The sequence below is a fragment of the Lampetra fluviatilis genome, chromosome 44, assembly GCF_964198595.1.
Source record: "Lampetra fluviatilis chromosome 44, kcLamFluv1.1, whole genome shotgun sequence".
In the NCBI taxonomy this organism is placed as follows: Eukaryota; Metazoa; Chordata; class Hyperoartia; order Petromyzontiformes; family Petromyzontidae; genus Lampetra; species Lampetra fluviatilis.
The window spans coordinates 2,475,934-2,489,843 of NC_136318.1; the positions used below are offsets into that span (position 1 = coordinate 2,475,934).

Sequence of the window (13,910 nt, forward strand, 5' to 3'; positions counted from 1 at the left end):
GGCTATTGCATTGGCAGCGGTGCGCAGGTACGAACGTGTTATGGTCTCGCCACAAACGCACGTGCGGTTTCCCTAGTCGACGGGAGAGGGCCCTTTGATGCTATCGGTGTATTTCGAGACTTGCGATGTCATTACAAGCGTGAATGTACTTCGGGGGAAGAGGTTAAATGTGCGAATAAATTATTTCATGAAATGCAATGCGGTTCCTTTGTGCCGAGTGATTATTCATTTGCCGCGACAGACATGCCAACGTGAATATTTTGCGAGATAACCGAATGTGTAATACTTAAATATGGCATCGTGCGTGCATATCCTCCCGACTGTGTTTAATATTTTGTCGTTAAGCCAAGTCATATTAAGCACGGAGTATTAATTAACTTCCGTAGGCCGAGCTATAAAGAGACGGCCTAAAGACCACAGCTTATTAGCTCTTACTGGATAAGCGTGCGGCTGGGATAGATGTTGGTTAAGTTGCAATTTTCGTTGCATCAGCACGCTCGCCATAAAGCCGGTGCGGTATTTGTGTTTGCGGATTAGCATGCTCCAAGCTAGTTGCTTATCCGCATCATTTTAAGGCTAGTTCACCAGCCAGTTATTTCGAGGTCAAATCTGTTGTGTTGCTTTCAAATGAATGAACTTGAAACTTGTTGTATTCCTGCCCTTTGAAGAGAGCCAGCATAATTTGACGCTGCCTTCCAGCGTAAATTCCTCTTTGCATTATTTTTAAACACCGCTGCACAACTAATAACCAAGGTTGGTTAAGGGTCGAGCCCTCCAGAGCGCCTTCTGCCAGAGGAAACTGTTGCAGAGACCACTTCACACTCTGGAAGCAAATTCAAAAATGATTTGCACGACACAAATCCTAATAAGAGGGGTTTTCCCCCTTTTTTCTGCCAACAAAACTGAAACCTTTATACAAGGATCCATGTTACTGCATTAACCACAATACTTGCAGTCAAAATGCAAAGAAAAAACACACTATGATAATATAGTGGCATTGTCCTTGAAACTGATTGGTCCACACCAAGGGACGGCTTTCTTTCGAGCCTCGACCCAATTGGTGCTCGAACAGAGGACGCCAAAAGGCGTACAGCTCAAAGACAATGCTGCACTATCAAAGTAACGAGGGCTCGGGGTGATGAGCATCTACATCATTAGACCTCCTTTGCCAGTACAACAATATAATAATAGGGTTTTCCCCCTTTTTTCTGCCAACAAAACTGAAACCTTTTTACAAGGAATCATGTCTGCATTAACCACAATACTTGCAGTCAAAATGCAAACAAAAACACACTATGGTAATATATGCATTGTCCTTGAAACTGATTGGTCCACACCAAGGGACAGCTTTGTTTGCATTTTGACTGCAAGTATTGTGGTTAATGCAGACATGAATCCTCGTAAAAAGCTTTCCATTTTGTTTCCAGAAAAAAGGGGGAAAACCCTATTATTATATTTTGGTACTGGCAAAGGAGGTCTAATGATGTAGACACAAATCCTCTTTAGTGGTACACTCCACTGCCCCCCCCCACACAACTGTCTGGCTCAACCACCTCAATGGAAGTATTCTAGCTCCTGCTCTGCATCAACATCGGCCGTACGAAGCAGACGACTTCTCTCGAGCAAGCGGATGAGTTACTACGAAGGTTGCACGACTGTACACTTACTACGAAGGTTGCACGACGGTACACAAATTTGCAGCCCCAAGGGATTCCGAGCCTTCGCACAAGACGATCATCGAGGAGGATGGCATCACGGACGGAAAAATCTTGCCGACCACGAGTCCAACCGGGGTTTGCAAGGCCTTCTGCGACTCGGCCGCAAAGCGCTAGCGTGTACGGCAAGGCAGGCGTCAACCAACCACGATTTCACACCACTACCGTGGAGCTTCGTAGCTTAAGGTTGCGCATCGCACCCGTGTCCATTGTTTGGGCCTAGTTTGCATCTTGCATGAAAGCCACGCTATGAACTTTTATATCTACGCAGCAAAATAATAATTTGTTAAGTTTCTACTCGAAAAGGGTCATACTATCACTGCAGATTATTATTTTAGCAACAGCTATTATTTTCTTGTAAATTGACGAGGGCCAGGCCTCCAAACACCGACTACTCCCACCCTACACAATTCCAATGAACTCCACGTTTGAGTCTCTGGAACTGTACTTTCTTGTGTCCTTGAAATCCAGCCGATGCAAGGTCTAACAGCCGGGGAAAGGCCTTCACTTCGTCCATTAATCACCCGTCATGTCCACTACGTGACACTTCATTAACGGTGGCCGGATGACAAATAGCAGAGGACCTTGGCTCTGCCACCCTCATTCCTACTCAACCCCCCCGGGATTGGCCGTCGGTTCGCGTGGCGGCGTTGCAAAGTTCACCCTTGCGAACTTCGCGTTACGCACGCACCCCCACCGCCGCCCGTCCACCCGGTGACGTTACTTGGGGCTTGAGGTGGCACCGTTACACGGTTCTTGACGCGACTCACGCGAGCGAACCGGCCGTGACCCCGCCGGCCCCAACGTAGCCTTGCGCGCGGGGAACACACCGCCAAAAGGGTTTGAGACGGCCAACGGGCAAGACCCGGCGGATGGAACGGAAGGCCGGGGGAGGAAGCACGCCGGAGGGGACGGTCACCTTGGCGATGAGAATCGGCGTCACGCGGCAGAAGTGGACTGTGGCGTCCGCGAGGGGATGGCAACGGCACGGGGAGGCATTCACCTGGCAGGGGACGGACCGTGGCTGATGACGGTGATGAAGATGAGTGTCTGACGGGTGAACAGGTGCCAGGGCAAAGGCGCCTGTGATGGGGATAAATTGGGAGCTTGTCGGCTTGGGTCGCTGTACAAGAGGAACCCGCTGGGTTTGTACATCAGCGCGGCAGTCGTCTTTCTCAATTGCTCGCCGGACGTGTGAGACCCTGCTGACTCGTTCGATTCGCCGCACGATCGTCCTCGATACACGCGGTACGGCGATCTAGGCGATGGATGTTCTCGGCTCACGGGGCTTCGTTTTCACGACCACGCCGATGATCGTCCCGCTGCAGCTCAACGTACAACACTGCACCGGTGGCGCCATGATGTTGGGCCAGGAGGTTGCTAAGAGAGGCGATCTGTACCACTTGTTGCTAAGCAACGGTCGTGAAGCCTCCCCCTCTTAAAATTGAATTCGGATTACTGTAATTAACACGGCGTTAAAAGGCAACCGCGTCGCTGTTCCACCAAACACAAGTTTGGCCCCAACGTGAGCCGAGTAGCTCGCGACAGAGACACCATCGTCTCAAGTCGCAGGGCTCGCATTGGCGCCGGATTGAGTTGGCACGACAACGCAATGATTGGAAAAGAAGTTACTCCGACGCCTTGTTACGCATCGGAAGAAGAGAAGAGCTGCGAGCGCACACAGCGGTGGCACCAGACGGTGGCCCCTACCACCCCTCCCCACACACGGTGGTCAGAAGTTTGAGGCGTTGGCTCCTGGGCGAGTGGCGGGTGGTGAGTGGCGAGCCGTTAGTGAGCGAGTGGTGAGAGGTGAGTGATGGGCGGTGGGTGATTCGTTGTGCGGGGAGTGGTTCGTGGTGGTGAGTGGTTGGTGGCTGCGAGTGGTGACTCGTGCCTCGTTATAAGTGACTGGTTCGTGGTGGTGAGTGGTGACCGGTGGTTAGTGGCTGGTAGTTCCTGGTGAGTCATTAGTGAGTGAGTGGTGAGAGATGAGTGATGGGTGGATAGTGATTCGTTGCGTGGTGAGTGGTTCGTGGTGGTAAATGGTGATTCATGGCGAGCGGGTGGGCGAGCGGATGGACGAGCGGGTGGACGAGCGGACAGGCGAGCGGGTCGACAAGCGGGTGGGCGAGCGATTCACGGCCAGCGATGTAGGGTTCGTGGCGAGTGGCTTGGGTGGCCAACGTGGGCACCGCGCCACGGAGGTAACCCGACCCCGGGGGGGGGGGGGAGGCCTCGCCCGGCCTCGCCAAACATGGCCCGGAACCGAGGCCGTGCTCCCGTTATGGCCCAGGAATGCAGCGGCCTCCCTTGCCTGTCCCCCCCCCCCCCCCCCCCCGTTATTTAAAGCTACGCGAGACTCTGGAGTCTAAACGTGGCCTCCTTGCTCTGCGCCGCGGGGGAATGTTGGGAGGAAAATTAAAAACAAAAAGGAGAAATCATCGCGTCGCCCAGAGAGAGACACAAAAGGGCGAGTGAGCGAGCGAGCGAGGTGGCCACACGAACACAAAAATGGGGCGAGAAATGCACCACCACCATCATCATCACACCATCATCATCATCACACCATCATCACCACCACGACCACCACCATCATCATCACCACATTACTAACGTGACCAGCACCACCACCATCATCATCACCACCATCATCAGACCATCATCACCACCACACCACCACATTACTAACGCGACCACCACCACCATCATCACCATCACCACCAAATAACTAACGCCACACCGCACACAAAAATGGGGCGAGAAATCCCTGCTGCGGTTTGCAACAATGACCCCCCCCCCCCCAACAGCTCTCTTAGCTTGGAGGTGGTGGGGGGGGGTGTCATCCCGGCTCACCTTCCATCGGTCCTCACGCTGATATCATCATCATCATCACGAGCATCAACCATCACGAGCATCACAACCACCGCCACCACCAATTTACATGACGAGCATCACCAACCTTGCTGTGTCGCGTCGGTGACATCAACATCACCACGAGTTAAATCACTGCTACCACCATTGCACCATCATCATCATCATCACATCACTGGCATCATCACCACATTATTAAAACGATCATCATCACCACATTACTAACAAAACCATCATCATTATCACCACACCACTATCATCATCACATTACTAACAAGACCACATTCACCATCATCACACCACCATCACCACCATCATCACGACCATCACCACACGACCATCACCACCACCATCATCACCACACCACCATCACCATAACCACATTACTAACAAGACCACCATCACCACACCACTATCATCATCACGACCACATGACTAACACGACCATCACCACCATCATCATCACCACCATCTCCACCACATTACTAAAGCGACCACCACCATCATCACCACACCACCACCATCATCACCACACCACCACGATCATCATCACCATCACCACCACATTACTAACACGACCATCACTACCACCACCATAATCACATCACCCACATCACCACCACCACCATCATCATCACCATCATCACCACATTACTAACGCGACCACCATCACCACCATCACCATCATCACCATCCCCACCACCATCACCACCACCATCACCACCATCATCACCACCATCATCACCACCATCATCACCACCATCACCACCACCACCACCATCACCACCACTATCACCATCATCACCACCACCATCACCACCACCACCACCATCATCACCATCACCACCACCACCATCACCACCACCATCACCACCACCATCACCACCACCACTATCATCACCACCATCATCATCACCACCATCACCATCATCACCACCACCATCACCACCATCATCATCACCACCATCACCACCACCACCATCACCACCATCACCACCACCATCACCACCACCATCACCACCATCATCACCATCACCACCACCACCACCACCACCATCACCACCACCACCATCACCACCACCATCATCATCACCACCACCATCACCACCATCATCACCACCATCATCACCACCACCACCATCATCATCACCACCACCATCACCACCACCATCATCACCACCACCACCATCATCATCATCACCACCATCATCATCACCACCACCATCATCATCACCACCATCACCACCACCATCATCACCACCATCATCATCATCATCACCACCACCACTACCATCATCACCACCACCATCGTCACCATCACCACCATCATCATCACCACCACCATCATCACCACCACCATCACCACCACCATCATCACCACCACCACCATCATCATCATCACCACCATCATCATCACCACCACCATCATCACCACCACCATCACCACCACCATCATCACCACCATCATCATCATCATCACCACCACCACTACCATCATCACCACCACCATCGTCACCATCACCACCACCATCGTCACCTCGCTACCATCGCGAACGCCGCCGCCGCAGAGGCCGCCACCGCCGCCGGCTCCGCTCACCAGCCGCGTGACGTCACCGCCAACAAAACACCAACACGACCACTCACTCATTCACTCTCTCATTCACTCTCGACTCATTCACTCACTCATTCCTCACGACTCAGTCACTCACTCATTCACTCACGACTCAGTCACTCACTCATTCACTCACGACTCAGTCACTCACTCATTCACTCACGACTCATTCACTCTCTCATTCACTCACGACTCAGTCACTCACTCATTCACTCACTCATTCACTCTCTCATTCCCTCACTCATTCACTCTCGACTCATTCACTCACTCATTCCTCACGACTCATTCACTCACTCACTCCTCCATCGCGTTTAATTCACTCATTCATTCACTCACGACTCATTCACTCACGACTCATTCCTCATTCCTCACGACTCATTCACTCCCTCCCTCACCACTCACCTCACTCCCTCACCACTCACCTCCCTCCCTCACCACTCACCTCACTCCCTCACCACTCACCTCACTCCCTCACCACTCACCTCACTCACTCCCTCACCACTCACCTCACTCCCTCCCTCGCCACTCACCTCACTCCCTCGCCACTCACCTCACTCCCTCACCACTCACCTCACTCCCTCACCACTCACCTCACTCACTCCCTCACCACTCACCTCACTCACTCCCTCGCCACTCACCTCACTCCCTCAACACTCACCTCCCTCACCACTCACCCCACTCCCTCACCACTCACCTCACTCCCTCACCACTCACCTCACTCACCACTCACCTCACTCCCTCACGACTCACCTCACTCCCTCACCACTCACCTCACTCACCACTCACCTCACTCACCACTCACCTCACTCCCTCACCACTCACCTCACTCCCTCACCACTCACCTCACTCCCTCACCACTCACCTCACTCCCTCACCACTCACCTCACTCCCTCACCACTCACCTCACTCCCTCACCACTCACCTCACTCCCTCACCCCACTCCCTCACCACTCACCTCACTCCCTCCCTTACCACTCACCTCACTCCCTCCCTCACCACTCCCTCACCACTCCCTCACCATTCACTCACCACTCCCTCACCACTTCCTCACCACTCACTCACCACTCACCTCACTCCCTCACCACTCACCTCACGACTCACCTCACTCCCTCACCACTTACCTCACCACTCACCTCACTCCCTCACCACTCACCTCACTCCCTCACCACTCACTTCACTCCCTCACCACTCACTTCACTCCCTCACCACTCACTTCACTCCCTCACCACTCACTCACCTCCCTCCCTCACCACTCACCTCACTCCCTCACCACTCACCTCACTCCCTCCACTCACCTCCCTCCCTCACCACTCACCCCACTCCCTCACCACTCACCTCACTCACTCACCACACACCTCACTCCCTCACCACTCACCTCACTCCCTCACCACTCACCTCACTCCCTCACCACTCACCTCACTCCCTCACCACTCACCTCCCTCACCACTCACCTCACTCACTCACCACTCACCCCACTCCCTCACCACTCACTTCACTCCCTCACCACTCACCTCCCTCACCACTCACCTCACTCCCTCACCACTCACCTCACTCCCTCACCACTCACCTCACTCCCTCACCACTCACCTCACTCCCTCACCACTCACCTCACTCCCTCACCACTCACCTCACCACTCACCTCACTCCCTCACCACTCACCTCACTCACTCACCTCACTCACCACTCCCTCACCACTCACCTCCCTCCCTCACCACTCACCTCCCTCACCACTCACCCCACTCCCTCACCACTCACCTCACTCCCTCACCACTCACCTCACTCCCTCACCACTCACCTCCCTCCCTCATCACTCACCTCCCTCCCTCACCACTCACCTCACTCACTCCCTCACCACTCACCTCACTCCCTCACCACTCACCTCACTCACTCCCTCACCACTCACCTCACCACTCACTTCACTCCCTCGCCACTCACCTCACTCCCTCACCACTCACCTCACTCACTCCCTCACCACTCACCACTCACCTCACTCACTCCCTCACCACTCACCTCACTCACTCCCTCACCACTCACCACTCACCTCACTCACTCCCTCACCACTCACCTCACCACTCACTTCACTCCCTCGCCACTCACCTCACTCCCTCAATACTCACCTCACTCCCTCACCACTCACCTCCCTCCCTCACCACTCACCTCCCTCACCACTCACCCCACTCCCTCACCACTCACCTCACTCCCTCACCACTCACCTCACTCACCACTCACCTCACTCCCTCACCACTCACCTCACTCCCTCACCACTCACCTCACTCCCTCACCACTCACCTCACTCCCTCACCACTCACCACTCACCTCACTCCCTCACCACTCACCTCACTCCCTCACCACTCACCACTCACCTCACTCCCTCACCACTCACCTCACTCCCTCACCACTCACCTCACTCCCTCACCACTCACCTCACTCCCTCACCCCACTCCCTCACCACTCACCTCACTCCCTCCCTCACCACTCCCTCACCATTCACTCACCACTCCCTCACCACTTCCTCACCACTCACCTCACTCCCTCACCACTCACCTCACCACTCACCTCACTCCCTCACCTCACTCCCTCACCACTCACCTCACCACTCACCTCACTCCCTCACCACTCACCTCACTCCTCACTTCACTCCCTCACCACTCACTCACCTCCCTCCCTCACCACTCACCTCACTCCCTCACCTCACTCCCTCCACTCACCTCCCTCCCTCACCACTCACCCCACTCCCTCACCACTCACCTCACTCACTCACCACTCACCTCACTCCCTCACCACTCACCTCACTCCCTCACCACTCACCTCACCACTCACCTCACTCCCTCACCACTCACCTCACTCCCTCACCACTCACCTCCCTCACCTCACTCACTCACCCCACTCCCTCACCACTTACTTCACTCCCTCACCACTCACCTCCCTCACCACTCACCTCACTCCCTCACCACTCACCCCACTCCCTCACCACTCACCTCACTCCCTCACCACTCACCTCACTCCCTCACCACTCACCTCACCACTCACCTCACTCCCTCACCACACTCACTCACCTCACTCACCACTCACCTCACTCCCTCACCACTCACCTCCCTCACCACTCACCTCCCTCCCTCACCACTCACCTCACTCCCTCACCACTCACCTCACCACTCACCTCACTCCCTCACCACTCACCTCACTCCCTCACCACTCACCTCACCACTCACCTCACTCCCTCACCACTCACCTCACTCCCTCACCACTCACCTCACTCCCTCACCACTCACCTCACCACTCACCTCACTCCCTCACCACTCACCTCACTCCCTCACCACTCACCTCACCACTCACCTCACTCCCTCACCACTCACCTCCCTCACCACTCACCTCCCTCCCTCACCACTCACCTCACCACTCACCTCACTCCCTCACCACTCACCTCACTCCCTCACCACTCACCTCACCACTCACCTCACCACTCACCTCACCACTCACCACTCACCTCACTCCCTCACCACTCACCTCACCACTCACCTCACCACTCACCTCACTCCCTCACCACTCACCTCCCTCCCTCACCACTCACCTCCCTCCCTCACCACTCACCTCATCTCCCTCACCACTCACCTCACTCCCTCACCACTCACCTTACCACTCACCTCACTCCCTCACCACTCACCTCACTCCCTCACCACTCACCTCACTCCCTCACCACTCACCTCACCACTCACCTCACTCCCTCACCACTCACCTCACTCACCTCACTCACCACTCACCTCACTCACTCACCTCACTCACCACTCATCTCACTCACCACTCACCTAACTCCTCCAACTCTTCGCTGCGTGACGCCAACTCCGCTTGCAACTCAAACCCTCGACTCTCCCCCGACTCTCTCCTCACCCCCCCCACCACCTCGACACAAACTAAACAAAAACTAAAATCTCACGACCGACGCATCCCTCCCGCAAACAGCAGCGACCACAACTGTGGCAGGACCCTCTTTGAAAGAGGATTTGACACTCAACTGAGGACTTTGCCTGGGTAGAACAAATGCGACGACGACGATGATGATAAACTTTACACTCTCTTAGACATCCCACTAAACTTCACTCGATTCACTCAACCGAACTCCTCGTTCCCCCACTAACCACACTCCAACCCTCTCCCCCCTCTCCCCCCTCACGCTCCCTGCATCTCTCGTCTCGTCCCCTCGTCCCCCCTCCAGCAACTCCTCGGCACTCCGTTCTCACCTCTCTCAGCTGCTCCCCGCTCTCCGCGCACAGCATCCGAGGCACGGCGACTGCTAAAACCTCTACAGAGCCACCAGTGGTCGCGCCCAGCAACACAACTCGTCAGTAAACCATCACCCCTCTCAGAGCGGCACAGGTGGTGGCGCCCAGCAACACAACTCATCAGTAAACCATCACCCTCCTCTCCCAGCGGCACAGGTGGTCGCGCCCAGCAACACAACTCGTCAGTAAACCATCACCCCTCTCCGAGCGGCACAGGTGGTGGCGCCCAGCAACACAACTCGTCAGTAAACCATCACCCCTCTCCGAGCGGCACAGGTGGTGGCGCCCAGCAACACAACTCGTCAGTAAACCATCACCCCTCTCCGAGCGGCACAGGTGGTCGCGCCCAGCAACACAACTCATCAGTAAACCATCACCCCTCTCCCAGCGGCACAGGTGGTGGCGCCCAGCAACACAACTCGTCAGTAAACCATCACCCCTCTCCGAGCGGCACAGGTGGTGGCGCCCAGCAACACAACTCGTCAGTAAACCATCACCCCTCTCCGAGCGGCACAGGTGGTCGCGCCCAGCAACACAACTCATCAGTAAACCATCACCCCTCTCCCAGCGGCACAGGTGGTGGCGCCCAGCAACACAACTCGTCAGTAAACCATCACCCCTCTCCGAGCGGCACAGGTGGTCGCGCCCAGCAACACAACTCATCAGTAAACCATCACCCCTCTCCCAGCGACACAGGTGGTCGCGCCCAGCAACACAACTCGTCAGTAAACCATCACCCCTCTCCCAGCGGCACAGGTGGTCGCGCCCAGCAACACAACTCATCAGTAAACCATCACCCCTCTCCCAGCGACACAGGTGGTCGCGCCCAGCAACACAACTCGTCAGTAAACCATCACCCCTCTCCCAGCGGCACAGGTGGTCGCGCCCAGCAACACAACTCATCAGTAAACCATCACCCCCCTCTCCCAGCGACACAGGTGGTGGCGCCCAGCAATACAACTCATCAGTAAACCATCACCCCCCTCTCCCAGCGACACAGGTGGTCGCGCCCAGCAACACAACTCATCAGTAAACCATCACCCCCCTCTCCCAGCGACACAGGTGGTCGCGCCCAGCAACACAACTCATCAGTAAACCATCACCCCCCTCTCCCAGCGACACAGGTGGTCGCGCCCAGCAACACAACTCATCAGTAAACCATCACCCCCCTCTCCCAGCGACACAGGTGGTGGCGCCCAGCAATACAACTCATCAGTAAACCATCACCCCTCTCCCAGCGGCACAGGTGGTGGCGCCCAGCAATACAACTCATCAGTAAACCATCACCCCTCTCCCAGCGGCACAGGTGGTGGCGCCCAGCAACACAACTCGTCAGTAAACCATCACCCCTCTCCCAGCGGCACAGGTGGTAGCGCCCAGCAATACAACTCGTCAGTAAACCAACACCCCCCTCCCAGCGACACAGGTGGTAGCGCCCAGCAAGACGACTCATTAGTAAACCATCACCCCCCTCCCAGCCACACAGGTGGTAGCGCCCAGCAAGAGAACTCCACCAATAACCCCCCCCTACTCCCAGCGACACAGGTGGTAGCGCCCAGCAACACAGAATCAACATTTGTATTTATGCTGGAGGAATGCAATGAGTTACGAAGCTATTTTTCACAGATTTCCAGTAGTTTTCACACAACTCCACCAGCAAACCGCCCCCCCCTCCCAGCAACACAGATGGTAGCACCCCCCCCACCCCCCACTCGTTGCGACGCAGGTGGTAGCGCCCAACAGTAGCAAGCGCACCAGCTCGCATCACACCCCACCTCACCTGAAACTTGGGATGGTCGATTCCGAGATTGGGGGGGAATTGATCCTGAAATTGGAATCGACTTCATGACGCGCCTCAAACAGATTCGATCTCTGGAATCGATTCCCCCACCCAAATCTGAAATCTCTGTCATCACCAGCCACGATACGCTGCTGTATGAAGCCCTCACCCCAGTCATTATTCTTGAATCAGAATATTTATTTGTACTGGAGGAAGAATCCGATAAGCTCCAAAGCTCTTTTTCACAGATGTACAGTAGGGACGGGTTAGGGGCCGTCCATAAATGACGTCACGCGATTTTGGACGATTTTTGACCCCCCCCCCACGTCACAAAAAGTCAGACCCCCCCCTCAAATATGACGTCACAAAGCTCTGCCCCCCCCCCACCCAAAAAAAATAAAACATGCTTCAAATCTCGATTTAAAGCTTTCGTGACTGCAGGGATTCATATTCTTGGTTCTTTTGGTAAAGTCACGTAGAAGGGAAAAATAAAAGTACACACTGCAGGGATTCATATTCTTGGTTCTTTTGGTAAAGTCACGTAGAAGGGAAAAATAAAAGTACAATTTTTTTTAAAATACATAAATAAAACATTTAAATAGTGGCGGTTTTTTCTTAACGTTAAGAAAAAAACGCCACTTTTTTCAAATGTTCTTGCTGTGGTTTTCACACGAAACGTCGTGAGAATTTTATTGTTTTATTTTTATTATTTCCCTTCTACGTGACTTTACCGAAAGAACCAAGAATATGCTTTAAATCTATTTAAACTCTTGTCATTGTAGTGCTTATTTAATGTGCCGCTGCACTGATGTTGTAGGGGAAAACATTTATTAAAAAGTCTATTTAATTAGGTAAAATGTGTTGTCTATATTTATTTAAAGTTGCGCCTTTTGATGTGACATCACATTTCTTACCCCCCCCATCACACATCGTCACAAATGTCTGACCCCCTCCCCAGGTCACAGTTCCTATTATCACTGTTACATTGCAATTATGGCTTTATTTTGGTGATTTCGAAAAGTTTTTTGGTTTGGCCATGTTTGTTTGTTGTAGTACGGAGTTAGACTGATGGCCTTAATCTAAGTTGACTTGTGGTTGTTGTTGTTTGACTTGCATCCCACTGGGATTTTTGCACACAGCGTTGGTGTACGGTGCTTTTTTCTGGAAGACTTTGCAGTTTTTTCCTCGATTTTTCTGTTTGCGCGTAGTCACTTTAAGATGTTTTCTTGTTCATGTTTTTGTTTTTTGTTGCGGTTGCACCCGATTCAAGAGGGCTATACCAAATAAACTGAAACTTAAAGGTGCGTGACGTCATTTATGGACGGCCCCTAAGAGCGTGACCACAACAAACATACAGATACAACTACACCGTCCCCATCCTACCGGACAAGACCTACCGAGGCATTCACTTATTTTTCCGAATCGGCCTGGCCATGACGCGTGCTGTCCGTGTCCACTCACAACTGGAGCTCCAATGATGTCTCTAACCTGCCAATCCACGTACTCTTAATTCTAGATTTGAAGCTTTCGTGACTGCAAGGATTCATATTCTTAGGTTTTTTTCGGTAAAGTCACGTAGGTAAAACATTAAAATTAATAAAAGTAAAATAAAAATCAGCCGCATCATCTCTACATAACAAAAAGGCGCAGTC

The 13,910-nt window shown here is 53.7% G+C and overlaps 1 protein-coding gene across 11 annotated transcripts in view; it reads right to left on the reverse strand.

Annotated features, from left to right (window-relative positions):
- DAG1 (dystroglycan 1) overlaps window positions 1-10,554 on the reverse strand; it is a 30,432-nt gene extending 19,878 nt beyond the window's left edge. For 3 of the 11 annotated variants that reach the window (XM_078876434.1, XM_078876431.1, XM_078876426.1), the window contains exon 1: window positions 10,437-10,554. The gene's annotated coding sequence lies outside the window, so the exon portion shown is untranslated. Of the gene's footprint in view, window positions 1-2,378; window positions 2,425-2,485; window positions 2,500-6,123; window positions 6,205-10,436 lie in introns of those variants that run through there. The other 8 variants (XM_078876425.1, XM_078876423.1, XM_078876424.1 and 5 more) reach the window with 6 other exon arrangements.
- Window positions 10,555-13,910: the final 3,356 nt, after the last annotated feature.